Consider the following 17,909-nt stretch of genomic DNA (forward strand, 5'->3'; position numbering starts at 1 on the left):
CACATAACTATCATATCCTAACAAATTTGCTTCTCAGTTGAACTACTGACTGTTTATTTTTGTGGTGGGGAGTACAATTCCTACAATGTGGTCAACTCTTTCTTATTTCTCAATTGCACCCAAATAACTTCATTGATCATACTCATAGGAATATCCTCCCTAAGTACAGCCAGAATGTTATCCCAAATCAAAAATGTCATCGCCCTTCTTCCCCACCTCCTTTGCAACGTTTTCGACCTGTCTGACAGCAGCTATCTGCTTGAACGTTAAGCTGCCATGACTGTCCATCCAGGAGCCACATTTCTGATAGCTATGTTATCCCAGTCTCAAGTCACTAACCGTGCCGAGTTAAGCTGCAATACTATCAGGCCACGTGCATTGATATAAATGCAGTTTAACTTATCATACCTACCTCATTCTCTGCTTTGCTCCAGCCTGCTTTGCCTACTTGACTTGCTTTTTTAAAAAAAAAACTACTGCAACAGACTCAGACTGCTCCCTTTTCTCACAATGTCACTTGATCCCTCCAGCATATCCATCTGCACCAACCCTGCATCCCACCCTCACCATCTTACCAGTTTAAATCCTCCTGGATGGCTAGAACAATTCTCAATGCCAGAATATTAGGCCACTTCCCATTCAACTGCAATCCATCCTCTTTGTAAAGTTCACTTCAACCCGGAAGAGATTCCAAATATCCAGAAATGTGTATCCTTTCCCCCATATCAGCTCCTCAGCCCCGAGTCCATCTGCTCGATCTTCTCTATTCCAAACCTCACTAGTTCGTGTCACCAGAAGTAATCCAGGTATTACTGTACTCAGCAACCAACTTTCATACATCCTTCCCTAATTTCCCATGTGCTACCCTCAAAATCTCATCCATTTTCTCGTCCTATGTTGTTAGTTCCAAAGTGTACAACAATCTCCTGTTCGTCTGTCGAGCCATTGAGAATATTATTTACCCTGTCCAAGACATCCTTAACCCTCGCACTCTGTAGGCAACACACTATCCTGCTGTCTTGCTGTTGGCTGCAGAAACGTCTGCCTGTGTTTCTGCCTTGACAGTTCCCTGAAATCAATCACTTGGAACCTGATGTAATCCTCATTACAGTAGAGACAGTATGGCTACCAGAAACTTGGCTCTGAGTGCTATATGCCTCCGAGAGTCTGTCACGCCCGAATTCCCCAAAACAGCATAATCGTTTGAGATTGAGATGGCTACAGGAGACTCCTGCATTGCCTGTCAACCCATCCTACATTTCCTACAAGTAACCCATCAACCTCACTGCATCTGCAGTATTTCCACCCCCGGAACAGATATTCATCACATTCCCTCGCTCCTGTAAATTCCTCTTTGCCTCCAGCTACTGCTGTAACTGATCCATGCGATCTGATATGATTCATAGAACATTACAGTGCAGTACAGAACCTTCAGCCCTCGATGTTGCACCGTCCTGTGAAAACAAACCGAAGCCCATCTAACCTACACTATTCCGTTATCATCCACTGTCCCTCCTAACCATCAGCAAGTGACATTAAAGTAACCGTTCTGAGAGAGAGTCACCGGACTCGAAACATTAACTCTGTTTTCTCCTTCACAGATCCTGCCAGAGCTGCTGAGTTTTTCCAGTGACTTTGTTTTTGTTCTGACGTTAAAGTCACATGTGTGTACCATGAGCAATGGCACCAGGAGAAACCACATGGAGCAGTCTGTGCATTCTCTGCTTCATTGGTTTGTCATGCTGGAGCATCAATGACATCCTTCTGTTTCTGTTTATGTGGCTTGAGGGTCGGAATGGCCGGCTCCTGGTCCCAGGGACAAGGTTCAAGGACCTGATCAGATGACCCCGGTACCTGTTTAACAGCTCGATGTGCTGTCGAGACTCCTTGCCTTCATGTGTAATAGGCAGGAGAGAGTGAATGGGCTGTGCCCCTTATTTCCCAATAGTTTTGATGAGCTAAATGGCTTCATCCCCTTCCTTTGAAACCAGCTTGAAGAGCTGGAAAAACTGCTCCATTATTACCGTGGACATGAGCAGTGTATAACTTTGTACTGTTACATGAATATTACCGACACTTCAACAGCATAAGCTTGACTGTTGTCATCCCACACATGTACACAGACTGCTTCGGGGGGCTGAAAGATGGCAATTTTTCTCTGAATATTGCGTGATACAGGGAACAGCCAAGGTCATTTTTTCTCAGGTGAGGGTGTGCAAAAATAGAGTGCATAGAGATATTGAAAGACGGAGGAGATTTTAAAGAGACCTGAAGGGTAACTGTTGCATGCAGAGGGTGCTGTGTGTAAGCAATAAGCTGCCAGAGGAAGTGGTTGAGGCTGGTACAGTCACAACATTTAAAAAGCACCACGATGGATACATGAATAGGAAGGGTTTAGAGGGTTATGGGCCTAATGCTAGCAAATGGAAATACATCAGTTTGGAAATTCTGGTCAGCATGGACGGGTTGGACCAAAGGGTCTGTTCCTGAACTGTATGACTCTGTGGCTCGACAAGACTTTCCTTCCAGGAATGGGTAACATGAAATAAATTTGATAAGCTTCTGAAGCAATTGCATTTTGTTTTCAGTTTCGGGAATTGTAACTGCTCGGAATATATCGGGAGTGGTCTTAGTAAAGCCCAGTACAGGTGTAGTATAACAATCCAATGATTATAGAGATAGGTTTTGCATAAAACAGCACCATTCCATATACTTTCTTAATCAGTGGCTACATGCGCAGACTAAAATTATAGGATTCATGTGCCAGGACTCACAGATACATCAGCACCACCATGTTCTGCAATCGCTTTCATGTACTTTACTGTTATATTATCCTTCCATCATAGCACAGACTTCCCCATAACCATATTCAGCCTGGAGTCAGGTCACTAGTGGTGTGCCTCAAGGATCTGTTTTGGGACCACTGCTGTTTGTCATTTTGATAAATGACTTGGCCGCCAGCATAGGTGGATGGGTGAGTAAGATGACACTAAAGTCGGTGGAGTGGTGGACAGTGTGGAAGAATGTTGCAGGTTGCAGGGAGACTTGGATAAACTGCAGAATTTGGCTGAAACTTGGCAAATGGAGTTTAATACGGATAAATGCGAGGTGATTCATTTTCAGACGTTTCGTCACCATTCTAGGTAACATCATCAGTGATGATGTTACCTAGAATGGTGACGAAATGTCTGAAAACAAACCTTCCAGCTCAGCGAGCAAACTCACATCCAGAACCTCAACCTGAGCTACAAATCTTCTCAAAACTCTTGAGGTGATTCACTTTGGGAGGAATAATAGGAAGGCAGAAGACTGGGTCATTGGAAAACAAATATTGGTAGTGTGGATGTGCAGAGGGATCTTGGTGTCCATCTACATAGACCCCTGAAAGTTGCCACCCAGGTTGATAGTGCTGTCAAGGCGGCTTACGGTGTGTTAGGTTTTATTGGTAGAGGGATTGAGTTCCGGAGCTGTGATGTTGTCAAGTTCGTTTTCGGAGACCCTCATGGACTTACTGCAATAACAAGACACTGGCCTGTTTAGAAAAACACAAATCCTTTTATAACCAGCTAAGTGCAAGCTGTGGAGAATTACTGTACTCAACCCAGCACAGAGTGCACAGTCTCAAGTAATTCTCCCCGAGCAGCGGACAGTCCCCGCTTTTTATAGTTTACAAAAGACATGATACATAAAACGATTTCACAACTTACAGTGACATGATACATAAAACAATTACTACAACAGACAAAAACAGGATACCAAACAGTTATTCCATCAACAATATAAAAGACCAGGATATAGTATCGATTGCTAGTGAAGCAGCTGCTAATGGCAGGAGGCGATTTCGAATTGTTGGCCGGGACAGATTCTGATTTCAAGTTGCCAGTGTGTCTGACTAGAACAAAGTCAGTGCCCTGGTCCCTTTGTCAGCGATAGAAGTTACATGCTTCAGAGGTTTCACACCTTTACAAAACTTCCCCAGCTAACCCTATTGAAACAGTTTGATTCGGATTTTAATTCAGTCAGGAATCTTAAGACAGTGTCTGCAGACCGATGTGTGAGAAGAAAAGGAGTTACAAAAGCTTTACACTGAATTCCTAACTGGGCAGGAAGCTTCAGGGTAGTGCCTGCATATCAATGTGTAGGTGGATAAGAGTTTACTTCTATAAATTAAAGTCTCTGTGCAGGAATCAAATGCAGACAAAAGATTTTAATTTATAGAAGTATATAAATGAATGGGATGTTTTCACATTCACATGCCTCAGACAGTTTAACTGAAGGTCCATAACAGCGAAACATCAACAGTTACTTAGGGCTCTGAAACTATCTGTATAACAGTCATGTAAATATTACTCGCCCAGCTGTGAGCTGATAGTGGGGTAGAGAAGCTCTGAAGATAGTATGGAAGTGGCAGTCCTGTTGAAATTAGAGGACTCAGAACTTTGTCAGAAACTGAACAGCATCCTGTTTTGTTGTAAGAACTTACATATACATTTATTTTATATCAATGTTACATGCAACCCTTCTGACGTGAAAATGCCTTAATATGCTGTTTCTGAGTAGCTGTAAATGGAAGTGTCTCCGAGCTCGGCTGATAGACCTCTTCCGCGTGTATGTGGTACAAGTTTGAATAAACTCACCTTGTTTCAATCCAGTGAGGTCTGAAGACACAATGTTTTTTAAAAACCAGCTATCCATGGAAGAATAATATTCTCTGGTTCCTATTGAACTTAACTTTGTCATGATTCCTTAATACAATGCTCTGTCAAATGGAGCCTTAAGATAGTGGATAGTCACTCTCACATTTGGAATTCAGCTGTTTGGTCCATGTTTGCACCAAGAATGTAGGGAGGAGAGGAGATGAGTGGCCCTTGCTTAACTCAAACTGAGATCCATCACTATGATATTACAAAGCAAGTGCTGCTTGATGTCATTGTTGTCACCCTGTTTTGACTGCATTTACGTACTGACAGGCCAGACAACTGACTGAAGGCTTGTCCACACAGACCACATGTATGGTTTCTCTTCACTGTAAACGATGCTTGTTCCTTCCATGTTCAAAGCTCCTGAGAATTACGTGTCCCTGGCAGTTTTTGATCCCGTGTTTGAGTTGAGCTGCCTGTCAGTAAATGTTCCCTTTCAAATTTCCTGGAAAATAAATTTAATACAGTAAAAGTAGAATGAAAGCTGCCGGATTGTCACCTGGCTCACAAGAAACTGCGGGGTGTTGCAAGTCAGGAATGAAAATAAAAGTTGCTGGAAAAGCTCAGCAGGACTGACAACATCTGTGAATGAAAAAAAACAGAGTGAATGTTTCAGGTCTGGTGACCCTTTCTCAAGTTGAGAGTAAGGGTCACCAGACACGAAACAGAAATTCTGTTTTTTTTTCCTTCACGATGTTGTCAGTCTTGTTGAGCTATTCCACTTGGATCATTTGATATCTTTGAAAGGACAGAAGATGAAAAATACAGGACAAATCAGGCTGTGGGAACTGGCTGCAGAGCCAATCATTATTTGTGCAGAGCCAGAGTGGGAGGTTTGAGTGAGACCACAACAATGCTGTCGGTGTAACAATACAAACCGTACACCTATCTGACCATAACCTGTGTCACTCTGTAACTGGATACGTGTAAATGACCGAGGCTTGCTGAAAATGCATTCCTGTAAGCAAGTCGGAATTCATGGTCCTCCTTTCGATAATTAATTCCCCTTTTGCACTGGTGAGATTTGCATTTTGAGTACTTGTGTTCAGTTCTGGTCACCCAACTTAAAGAAGGTTATGAAACATTTCGGGGCAAATTCAGTGGACTAATACCTGGAATGAGTGGATTGCCTTAAAAGAAAATCTAGAGGAAAATCGAGACAGGCTCGCCTGTGTCCTCTGGAGGTGAGAAAAGAAAGAGGAGACTAAATTGGAACATGAAAGTTCCTGAGGGGACCTGACCAGATGCATGGTGAAAACGTGGTCCCTCTTCTGGAAGGATCTACAACTGAGGGTCATTGTTTAAAGGTAAGGGTGAGTCCATTTGAAATAGTGAGGAACATTTCTTTTCTCTCAGAGGGCTGAGAACCTTTGTGACTCCCTTCGTCAAAAGGCAGTGGATGCAGATTCTTGCTGACCAAGACGATGAAAGATATTCTGAGATATGCAGGCACATAGAGCTGAGGTTGAAATTAGATCAGCAGTGATTTTATAGAGTCGCAGAGCAGGGTCGAGGGGCCGAGTGGCCTACACTTGTTCCTCATTCCTTTGTTTGAATAAACCGCAAGACAAAGAAACTCGAGTCTTGTCTGATTACTGTGGGTGAGGGGGTTCAGGGTTTGTATTCCCACTTCACTCACCCAGTGGATTAGTTCCTCTCTACACCCCAAACAGCTTCAATTAACATTGGAAAAAATTTAATCACATCAGCCGTCATCCTTCTAACTTACAGGGAAAACATCATTCCTAGTGGGATGATGCATTTTAAATCGGAGTAGAGAACACACAAATTAGGAATCAGAGTTGTCCATTCTGTCCCTCGAGCCTCAAGAAGGTCAAAGCTGATCTATTTACGCTTCGATTCCACATTCCCACTTGGCCTTAATAATTAAAAAAAAACACCCTGTGGGCATTGCTGGCTGAGTTTAGTTGTCATGGAGAAGGTGGCAGTGATCTGCCTGCATAAACCACAGTAGCCCATGAGTGGTAGGTGGACACAATGCTGTTAGGCAGAGAATTCAGGATTTTGAACCAGCAGTACTGAAGGTGTAGCAATACATTTCCAAGTCAGGATGGTGAGTGGCGTGGAGGGAATTCACGCCCAACACAGTCTACAGCACGGAAAAAGGCTCTTCTGGCTCTGTCTGCCCTTGACACTATCTTCCAAGGACTCTGTTATTCCATCTTTTATAGCTGACCCTAACATATTTTTCCAACCAACAATTTTATGCAAATTCCCTGTTTTCTTTCTGACTACCTTCTTACATACTGGGGTTACATTAGCAATCCTCCAATCCATAAAAAACTGACGGTGTATAGAATTTGGAGGATAACCACTTGTGCATCTATTATTTCTACAGCCACTTCCTAAGGTACTTTGAGATGAAGGTTATCAGTCTCTGGAGATTTATCTGCCTGTTATCCCATTAGTTTTTCCAATATCATTTTCCTACTAATACTGATTCCACCTTCCTATTAGACCCTGAGATCCCCTTAATTTTGGGACATTATTTGTATCCTCCTTCTTGAAAACCTCAGTTATATTTAATTGGTCTGCCATCACTTTGCACCCCATTATAAATTCATTGTTTCTGCTTGTAAGGAGAGCCCATATTCTTCGTGACCAGTCTTTCACTACCAATCTTCAACGAAGAGTTTAATGATGATCATGAAACCGTTGTCAATCGTCAGGAAAAAAAAATCATCTGGCTCACGGCTATCCTTCAGGGAAAGCACGGCCCGTTTCTATCTCCTTCCCAAAATCCACAAACCTGCCTGTCCTGGTCGACCCATCGTCTCAGCCTGCTCCTGCCTCACCGAACTCATCTCCACCTATCTGGACTCCATTTTCTCCCCTTTGGTCCAGGAACTCCCCACCTACGTCCGTGAAACCACCAACGCCCTCCACCTCCTCCAGGAATTCCAATTCCCTGACCCCCAACAGCTCATATTCACCACGGACGTCCAGTCCCTATACACCTGCATTCCGCATGCAGATGGCCTCAAGGCCCTCCGCTTCTTCCTGTCCCGCAGGCCCGACCAGTCCCCCTCCACCAACACTCTCACCTGCCTAGCTGAACTCGTCCTCACCCTCAACAACTTCTCTTTTGACTCCTCCCACTTCCTACAGACTAAGGGGGTGGCCATGGGCACCCGCATGGTCCACAGCTATGCCTGCCTCTTTGTAGGTTACGTGGAACAGTCGCTCTTCCACACCGACACAGGCCCCAAACCCCACCTCTTCCTCCGGTACATTGATGACTGTATCAGCGCCGCGTCTTGCTCCCCAGAGGGCTCGAACAGTTCATCCACTTCACCAACACCTTCCACCCTAACCTTCAGTTCACCTGGGCCATCTCCAGCACATCCCTCACCTTCCTGGACCTCTCAGTCGCCATCTCAGGCAACCAGCTTGTAACTGATGTCCATTTCAAGCACACTGACCCCCACAGCTACCTAGAATACACCACCCCCCCACCCACCCTCCTGCAAAAAATTCCAACCCCTATTCCCAATTCCTCCGCCTCCGTCGCATCTGCTCCCACGATAAGACATTCCACTCCCGCACATCCCATGATCACTCTCCAGCTTTGTGAAGAATTCTATCCTATTGTGGTCACTCATCCATCCTTAAGGGCCCATACTCAACTGAATTGTCAATTATTCCATCCTCATCATACAATACCCATCTGATTCTTCAACATGTTGATTCATAAAATTGTACCATATAGACAATAAGGATCCCTCCTGCACTGTACTGCTACAGTGTGATTTGGGCAATTGATAAGTAGGTTGCAGTCACCTGTAATTAAAGCCATAACTTTATGCCTTGTATCTCTCAATTCCACCCTAATGCCTTCCCCAATATTACTGCAGCTTGGGGTCCATATGCAGCACTAAGGTCATTTTCTGCCCATTGGTGTTTCTCAGCTGAACCCAAACAGACTCTACTTCAATACACCCTATATCCTGGCTCACATCAGTTTCCTGTTTTAATCAGCAGCTCCTGACAAATCCTTTTCCTTCTTTCCTGCCCAATCCATCTTCCTCAGACAACCCACTGATTCCAGGTTTCAATCTTGTAAACCTCCTCTGAGCCACTTTGAATAAACGAACGGAAGACCAAAACCTGCAGACAGTATTCGAGATTTGGTTTGACACCTTCCTTGTACAAATGAAGCAGAACATCTTTTCATTGATGATTATTTGTTGTCATAACAAGGGAGATGGCCTCGTGGTTTTCTGGATTTCAGAGAGATCTTAATCAATTGGGGCAATGGGCTGAGGAATGGCAGATTGAATTTTATTTGGATAAATGTTTGTTTTACCACAACGCAATACTTCACAAGGGCAGGACTTGCACAATTAACGGTTGGGCTCTGGGTAGTGTTGCAAATCAGAAAAAAAAAACCTCGGGTTTCAGGTACATCTTTCTTTGAAATTTGCATCACAGGTAGACAGGGTGGTGAGGAAGGCATTTAGTACACTTGTCTTCATTGCTCAGTCCTTTGAGTACAGGAGTTGGGAAGTGATGTTGGCGAGTCCTCTTCTGGAGGACTGCGTGCTGCTCTGGTTATCCTGTTGTGGGAAGAATATTGTTAAACTGGATTGGGTTTGGAAAAACACTTACCAGGATATTGCCAGGAATGAAGGCGTTGAGTTATAAACATACGCTAGATTGGCGGGAACTTCTTTCACGGGAAGGTAAGAGGTTGAGGGATGACCTTATGTAGGTTTAAAAAAAATAATGAGAGACACAGATAAAGAATAGCAAAGGTCGTTTCCCTCAGGTTGGGGATTTCAAAACCAGGGGCATATTTTTAAAATGACAGGAGAAAGATTTTAAAAAAGACATGACGGGCATTTTTTTGTTTTATATAGAGTGCTCAGTGTGTGGAACGAACTGCCAGAGGAAGTGATGGATGTGGGTAGTAACGATGTTTGAAAAACATTCAGATAAGGACATGAATTTGAATGGTTTGGAGCGAATATGGGCCAATCGCAGGGATTTTTTTTAAAAATAAGGAAAACATTGCTGCTATCACTAGAAGAGATGTTTCTGAAAAATCATCCCATGAAAACATATGTTGAAATTAGAAATAAGAAATAAGAAAGGAACAATCATCTAATTGGATTGTACCATAGGTGTCCGAATAGTCAGAGGGAAACTGAGGAACAAATATGCAGAGGGATCTCAGATATGTGTAAGAATAACAAGGTTATAATAGTTGGTGATTTTCAGTTTCCAAACATTTACTGGGACTGCCATTGTGTTAAAGGTTTAGATGGGGAGTATTTTCTGAAATGCGATCAAGAAATTTTTCTTTATCAATAAATCGATGTTCCTATGGGAAAAAAAATAAGGCATAGCAAGTGACTGAAGTGACAGTACAGGGAAACTTTGAGTCTTGTGACAGAATTACTATCAGTTTTAAAACAATTTTGGAACAGGATATGCCTTCCAGAAAAAGTAAAAGCTTTAATTGGAGTAAGGCAAATTTTAATGCTATAAGAAAAGAACTTTCAACACTTCTGAAGAAGGATTAACAGACCCGCAACATTAACTCTGATTTGTCCGTCACAGATGCTGCCAGACCTGCTAAGCTTTTCCAGCAGCTTCTGTTTTTATAACTTTCAAAAGTTGACATGAGTAGACGGCAGGTATAAGGATGTCTGATAAGTGCGGGGAGGGCTTTCAAAAAGGTGACAATTCAGAGTCATTATGTCTCTGAAAGAGTGAAAGGTAAGGTTGGTTGGATTAGAGAACAATGGTGAAAAAAGATACTCGGGTTTTAGTCAAGAATAAAAAAATATATGAATTAGTAGATATATAAAAAAAACTTGGCTCAAATGAATCTCTTGAAAGTGTAAACAGTGTTAGGGGCATTCTTAAACAGGAGATCAGGATGGCAAAAAGGAAACATGAAACTGCCTTGGTTGATAAGCTTAAGAATAATTCAAAGAGTTTCTACAAGTGCATTAAAAGCAAGTGAGCACCGAAAGAGCAAGCAGGGCTCCATAAAGATGAAAGAGATTAACTCTGTGTTGAGCATCAGGAGAGGAGAGAGATTTGAAAGGAATATATTTCATCAGTTTTCACTGTTGAGAAAGAAATTGACGGGGGACAAGTCAGGGGTGGAAATATTTTGGTTTGAAAACTGTTCATGGAGATGGGGGAGATTTTCAATGAATATTTCTCCTCAGTATTTACTAAGCAGAGAATCATGGATGCTAAGGAAACAAGGGAAGCAAGTGGGTATGTTTTGGACCATCGAGGTGGCGTTTGCAGCCTTAAAGCACATTAAGGTTGATTATTCCACTGGATCTGATGAAGTCCATCTTTAGACACTGTGGGAGGCTGGGAAAGAAATTGCAGAGACCCTTGCAGAGATTTTTCCCTTCATCTTTTCTCACGACTTAAATTCCAGAAGACTGGAGGGTGGCTAATGTTGTCCCATTGGTTAAGAAAGGTAGCAAAGACCAGCCAGGGAACTACAGGCCAGTGAACCAGTGGTAGACAAGGTATTGGAGATGATATTCAGGGAGTCAATCAACCAAAGCTGGGATATTCAAGATCTGATGAGGGATAGTCAGCATGGATTTATGCACAGGAATCATGTCTGACAAATCTATTCAAGTTTTTTGAGGAGTTAAGCAAGAGGACTGATGAGGTTAGGGCAGCGAATGCTGTCTATATGGACTTTAGTAAGGCCTTCAACAAGGTACGTTATGGCAGCCTAGTCATGAAGGTTCGGTTGTGTGGGATCCAGGGAGAGCTAGCTCATGGGATTCGAAATTGGGTCGATGGTAGAAAGCATAGCATGATGGCTGAATGTTGGTTCTCGGACTGGAGGCCTGTGGCTAATGGTGTGCCACGGGGGTCGATGCTGGGATCTTTGCTATTTGTCCCTTACATAAATGATCTGGATATGAATGTATATGCCATGATTAGTAATTTTGTATCACCTGCAAATTTAAGAGGTATCGCTGAGGTATCAAAAATTACAGGGGGATTGTGATCAGATGTGGAAGTGGGCTGAGGATTGCCAAATGAAATTCAACGCAGCTAAGTGTGAGGTGTTGGCCTTTGGAAAGTTCAGCCAAGGTAGGAGTTATACAGTAAATGGTGAAGTTCTGAGGAATATTGTGAAACAGAGAGACCGAGAAACACAAGTGCACAGTTGGTTCAAAGCAGCATCACAGGTAGACAGGGTGGTTCAGAAAGCATTTAGCATGCTGGCCTTCTTCAGTCGATGCATTGCATATAAGAGTTTGGATGTTGTGTTAAAGATGTGCAGGTCATTGGTGAGGCCACACTTGCAGTGTGGTGTACAGTTTTGGTCACCCTGTTACAGGAAAGGCAAAGTTAAACTGGAAAATGTGCAAAGAGGAGTTACAAGGATGTTGCTAGGAATAGTAGGTGAGTTCTGAGGAGAGGTTGGCCAGGATTGGACTTTATTCCTTGCAATGGAGGAGAATGAGGGCTGAACTTATTGAGGTGAATAAAATCATGAATGGCATAGATAGAATGAATGCACGTAGTCTTTTTCCCAGGGATGGGGAATGGAAAACTAGAGTGTACAGATTTAAGGTGAGAGGGGGCAGATTTAAGGAGGACGTGAGGGGCAACTTCTTCACACAGACAGTGGTGCATATTTGGAATGGGCTGCCAGAGGAAGTCGTTGAGACAGGTACAATAGCAACGTTTAAAACACATTTTGGCAGGTACATGGATGGAAGTGTTTAGAGGGGGATATGGACCAAATGCAGGCAGTTAGAAATTGCTGAGTGGGCACCATAGTTAGCACAGACCAGTTTGGGCCGAAGGGCCTGTTTCCATGCTGTATTACACTCTGACTTTAAACCTCCAGGTCCTGCTCTAGTGCATCAAACCATGTTGTGGGAAGTTAAAGAGAAAACATGGGGCCACGTTGCAGAAATATTTGTATCATCTATAATTACGAGTGAGGTGCCAGATGACTGGAGAGTGGCTAAAATTGTGCCTTTGTTTAAGGAATATCAGGAGAAGCCTGGGAGCTGTAGACCTGAGTCTGACTTCGGTTTTGGGCATGTAGTTGAAGGTAATTGTCAAATGTAGGATTTATGCATTTGGAGAGTCAAGGAATGATTAGTTGATTGAGTTTTTTGGAGAAGTAGCAAAGAAAATTATTGATGGCAGAACGGTGGACGTAGTTTATTTTGACAAGAGTAAAGTTTTTGACAAGGTTCAACAAGGTGGACTAATCAGTAAAGTTAGATCGTATGGGATTCGGGGGAGCTTGTCAACTGGATACAAATATGGCTTAGTGACAGGGCACAGGGACTGGTGGTAGAGGGTTGTTTGTCAGACCGGAGGCCTGTTACCAGAAGTGTTCCACAGGGGTCAGTGTTCACTCCAATTTTGTTTGACTTTATATAAAAAAAAGCGATTTAGATGAGAATAGTGGAGACATGGTCAGTAAGTTTGCAGATGACACCAAAATAGGCAGGATAGTGGACAGCGAAGTAGGCTGTCCAAGTTTACAAAGAGATCTTGATTTATAGGGTTAAGAGGCTGAGGAATGGGAGGTTGTGTTTAATTTGGATAAAGGCAAGGTATTTCATTTTGGTAAAACAAACAAGATCAGGACTTGTACAATTAAACGTAGGGCCTTGGGGTTAGTGTTGTCGAACAGAGAGACCTCAGGGTTCAGGCCCTTAATTCTGTGAGGTTGGCATCACATGTAGAAAGGGTGGTGAAGTCGGTGTTTAGCCTGCTTGCCTTCACTGCTCAGACCTTTTGAGTATAGGAGTTGGGACGTTATGTTGAACTTGTGCAGAACATCAGTGAGGCCTCTTCTGGAGTAGTGTGTCCACTTCAGATCTCCTGTTCTTCGAAGGATATCATCAACCCGGGGAGGATTCAGCAAAGATTTAGCAGGAAGTTGCCAGGAATGGAGGTTGAGAATCATAACGAGAGGTTTGATTGGTTGAGGCATTTTTCCACTGCAGTCTAAGAATGGAGGGGTGATTTATATGTTTATAAAATCATGAAGAGTACACCTAAGGTGACTGGAAGATCCCTTTTCATTTGCGAGGGGAATTTCAAGACTGGGGGGCTGCAGAAAGCAAACTGAAACGTTCCCTGTTCATGTCAGAATCTGGGCAGTTCTTATTGCCAGACTATTTGACGAAGGGCCAAAGAGGTGGAGGTTAGGTGATGCTTCTCGTGGCTGGATTAGCTTTCTACTCTGGGTGGCTTCATGCTGCACTTACAGTCTACAGGTTACCAGTACTGGAGGGTATGAGTTATGAGGAGAGACTGGGACTTCACTGGAAAATAGGAGGTTGAGCAGTGGCTTTCGAGAGGTTTATAAAATCGTGAGGGGTATAATGTGAACAGCAAGGGTCTTCTCCATTGGATCGGGGAGTCCAAAACTAGAAGGTATTTTTTAAACAGGAGAGGAGAAAGATTTGAAGGGAAACCAGGGGAAGCTGTTTCAAACAGAAGGTTGTTTCTATGTGGAATGAACTGCCAAAGGAAGTGGTAGATGCAGGTACACTTCCAATATTTAAAAGACATTTGGACAGGTACATGAATAGGAAAGGTTTAGAGGGATATGGACCCAACTCAAGCAAGTGGGACTCGTTCAGTTTGGGAAGCCTGGTCGGCATGGACAAGTTGTAATGAAGGAGGCTAGAGAACTCAAATAATTTTTGATATTTTGAAAATAGTTCACATTACAGGAGACGAAGTGCTAAATGTCTCAGAAAATATAAAGGTTGACAAATCTCCAGTACCTGATCTAGTGTATCTGAGGATGTTGTGGGAAGTAAGGGAGGAAATTGCAGAAATATTCGTATCATCTATAAATATGGGTGGGTGTGAGATGACTGGAGAGAGGCTGATATTATCTCTTTGTTTTAGAAGGGATGTGGGAGAAGCCTGAGAACTATGAACCTTAGAATAACACTGGAAAACAGTGACAGAATTAGAGTCAGTATGGATTTACGAAAGGGAAATCATGTTGGACAAAACTGCCGGAATGTTTCAAGAATGCAACATTTAGAGTTGAAAAGGCAGTGGATGTGGCTTATGTCGGCTTTGCGAAGGAATTCAAAGGTCCCACAGAAGAGATTAGCACGTACATTTAAAGCATGAGAGATTGGGTATTCACAGGGATACAGAACTGTTTGGCACAAGGTAACAGTCACTTCTTGTATGCCGACCAGTGACCAGTGTGGTACTGTGGTCCATGGTGGATCCCAGGTATTTATACAATCAATTAGTCATTTAAATGAGAAATGTGTCTCAGTTCGAGATTATCAAGTTGGATTACAAAACTAGGAAAACACAAGTCACTGACAGGAAGCATGCAGGTGGAGCAGGGGGTGAAGAAGGCAAATGGTATTTTGACCTGCAGAGTGACAGCATTTGAGTACAGGAGCAGGGATGTCTTGCTGAAATTGTACAGGATCTTAGTGAGACCACACCTGGAATGGTATGTGTAAATTTCTAAATTTTATCTGAGGAAGGAACTTCTGGCTCTGGAGGCTGTTCACAGCAGTTGATTAGACAGATTCCTGGGATGGCAAGACTTCCATATAAGAATAGGATGGATTGGTTAGGATGAAATTCACTGGAGTTTAGAAGAATGAGGAAAGATTTCACAGAAACCAATAAAATTCTAGGTAAATACAGGAAGGATGTTGTCAATGACCAGGGAGTCAGAGATTAGGGGCATGGGCTAGGCTGTAAAGGATTGAAATGAGGAAATCAAAAAAAAAATACAGAGACTGGTGACCCTGTGAAATTTGCTGCCACAGAAAGCAGTTAAGGCCGAACACTGGATGCTTCCAAGAAGAAGATAATATGTATAGTTGTCGGGGCTTAAGGAATCAAAGGGTCTGGCTCTCAAGCGGGAAGAGGCTGAGTAGAATGATCAGTCATGATCAAAGTGACTAGCGGAGAAGGATCGAAAGCTACAATGGCCTGCACCTGTTCCTATTTTCTATGTTTCCATTCTGTTGAAGGGTGGAACATAAGAACAAAATGACGATAATTGATACAAAAAAACAGCACAACCTTATCACCACTGGATGAAAATCCTGTAACTCCTTACCAAATTGCAACATGGGAGCTACTTCACTACGCAGATTGCAGCAGTTCAAGAACGTGCAGAGTGATTTTGGAAGCTTCTGCAGTGGCTGCTCTGTCTCTCATTTTCATCCAGTTTTCAAGTTGTTGAATGTTCTGAGAAAAGTAAGAGAGTATGTCAGAAATATCTTTGGAAGTTTGCTGATACTGGGGGAAGCAAGGGGTGGGATAGGGGCTGCAGGTACAAAGGGGGCAAATTTGGGGAAGGGAACAATGAGATAAACAACTGGCTGGATTTTGTGGTGGGGTGATGGGTGAAGAATAACCCCAATATCCAAACCACAGGGCCCCACCCTGCTCAGCTCTCTCCCTCCACTCTGTGGTCTTTCTCTGAGCCTCGGTCAGACCAGCAGCCAGCTGCTGTGACAGAGGCTCAGTGTCAAAGATGCGCATTTGGCCCAGTTTTAAAGTCATTCTGTTTGACCACATTCCCTCCCAAACTTGCTGGCACCAGTTCTCAGATGCTAATCTTATTGATGGCCAAAAGAGTCTACACAGTTTTTGAATAATAAACAACCTCCAATTAACTTCCAGGCCTGGCCTCAGAAACCAATAATTGATTTTGTATTGTATTTTTAGCACAACTACTGCTCACAGTCCAGACGTCACCGTTCAACTCTCAGATTCAAACCAAAATGATTTTTAAAAAACTCAGCGCGGGTGCTAACACAGGACACAGTGGAAAGACCTCTAACCAATGAGTACACATTGGAGTTCTGCTTTACTGAGAACACCTCTCATTGCTGTAATCACATTCTGAAGTGGCTTGACAGGGTAAAAGCTGACAGGACGTTCCCTCTCACAGGACAGTCTCGGCCTGTTTCAGGGAAGAAGCCTGAGGCTCTCTGCAACCTACACGCAGCACCAGAAGACCCCTGTTTGGGACCTGAGACCTAAACTGAGCAACCCTGCAGCCCTCTTGCTGGAATACAGCACCGAAGCTGCCCTCCCCTTTAACCTGTCCTCACCGCTTGTGGCTCTCAGGGAGGACCATTGCATTCGGGATATCTCTCCCAGTGCGCATGCTCACAGTCATAATGAGCTGTGCGCATGCTCCATAGCTGAAGATGCCGGTTGACATCTAACGACCAATAGCAAGCAAGAGGCGGGACAGAAAAGGCACCGGAAATGCTTCTCCTCCAACCAATCAGAGGACAAGGGCGGGGCCCATTTCTCAGCGAGAATCCCCGGACCCGAAACGTCAGCTGTATTTACTCCGTCACAGAAGCTGCGAGACCCGCTGGGCTTTGTTTTTGGTCACGTCATTCGTGCGGCGGGTGGGCGGGGTTATTCTTCCACCAATCAGGGGGAGACAATGGGAGCTGCGGATGCTGGAGAGTGTGAGATAACAAGCTGTGGAGCTGGATGGACACAGCAGGACAAGCAGCATCTCAGGGGCACAAAAGCTGGTGTTTCGGGCCTCGACCCTTCTTCATAAAAGGGGGATGGGGCGAGCAATGGGAGGGGGAGTGTTTAGTGCGAACCGAACATGGGTGATCTGCAAAGTTGTGACCAAGACTCCGCTTGGTTTCTCCGGTGTAGCGGAGCCACAATGGGAACAGTGGATGCAGTCTACCACATTAGCTGATGTGCGGCCTTTGATCGAGATGAGTGGGGGGGAGAGGGAGGGGTAGGGGCAGGTGGAGCACTTTATGCGGTTACAGGGAAAAGTGCCGGGTGTGGTGGGGCTGGAGGAGAGTGTGGAGTGGACAAGAGAGGCTCGGAGAGAGTAGTCCATCCGGAAAGCAGACAAGGGATGGGACGGGGTGTGAGGGATGAGTTGTGCAAAATGTGGGAGACGCGTTCGAGGGAGTTCTCAACCACTGAGTCGGGGGACGTTGCGGTCCTTGAAAAATGAGGACATCTGAGATGTACAGGGGCGGAATTCCTCATCCTGGGAGCAGTTGCAGCGGGATTGGGAATAGAGAATGGCATATTTGCACGAAGGTGGGTGGGAGGAGTTGTATTCCAGGTAGCTGTGGGAGTCAGTGGGCTTGAAATGGATATTGGTTTCTGGGTGGTTGAAGGAGATGGAGACAGAGAGGTCCAGGAAGGAGGGAGAGACATTACAGA

General features: G+C 44.0%; 1 long non-coding RNA gene across 1 annotated transcript; it reads right to left on the bottom strand.

Moving 5' to 3' along the window:
* Positions 1–3,535: 3,535 nt before the first annotated feature.
* On the bottom strand, positions 3,536–16,914 carry LOC132208379 (uncharacterized). Its single transcript, XR_009444457.1, has 3 exons — positions 16,805–16,914; positions 15,802–15,932; positions 3,536–5,145 (listed from the first exon to the last, which is right to left on the bottom strand). It is a non-coding gene; the product is annotated as an uncharacterized LOC132208379 (long non-coding RNA).
* Between the last annotated feature and the right edge of the window lie 995 nt (positions 16,915–17,909).

The sequence above is a fragment of the Stegostoma tigrinum genome, unplaced genomic scaffold (genome assembly GCF_030684315.1).
Source record: "Stegostoma tigrinum isolate sSteTig4 unplaced genomic scaffold, sSteTig4.hap1 scaffold_373, whole genome shotgun sequence".
Taxonomy (NCBI): Eukaryota; Metazoa; Chordata; class Chondrichthyes; order Orectolobiformes; family Stegostomatidae; genus Stegostoma; species Stegostoma tigrinum.